Consider the following 394-nt stretch of genomic DNA (forward strand, 5'->3'; position numbering starts at 1 on the left):
CTCACTGCAATCTCTGCCTCCTGGGTTCAAGCGATTCTTGTGACTTAGCCTCCTGAGTAGCTGGGACTACAGGCATGCACCACCATGCCTGGCTAGTTTTTGTATCTTTAGTAGAGACCGGTTTTCACCATGTTGGCCAGGCTGTTCTCAAACTCCTGGCCTCAAGTGATCTGCCCACCTTGGGCTCCCAAAGTGCTGGGATTACAGGCGTGAACCACTGCACCCAGACCAGAAAATATAAGTTCAATACATTTGAAATCCTTAAAAATGTAAAGATTAAAAATCACTAAGCATGCAGGGTAAGCATGGGGACAGGAGGATGACAGAGAAGGGGTGGGAGGGACAGAGAAAGGAAGAGAGAGAAAAGAGAAGATAAAAACCAAACACCTTCTTA

The 394-nt window shown here is 46.7% G+C and overlaps 1 protein-coding gene across 2 annotated transcripts in view; it reads right to left on the reverse strand.

The window, feature by feature from the left end:
* The window catches only part of CSF2RB (colony stimulating factor 2 receptor, beta, low-affinity (granulocyte-macrophage)), a 39,875-nt gene that overhangs the window by 19,847 nt on the left and 19,634 nt on the right, over positions 1-394 (reverse strand). The gene's annotated exons all lie outside the window — the stretch shown is intronic.

Source organism: Mandrillus leucophaeus, unplaced genomic scaffold (genome assembly GCF_000951045.1).
Source record: "Mandrillus leucophaeus isolate KB7577 unplaced genomic scaffold, Mleu.le_1.0 Scaffold2, whole genome shotgun sequence".
Lineage (NCBI taxonomy): Eukaryota > Metazoa > Chordata > Mammalia > Primates > Cercopithecidae > Mandrillus > Mandrillus leucophaeus.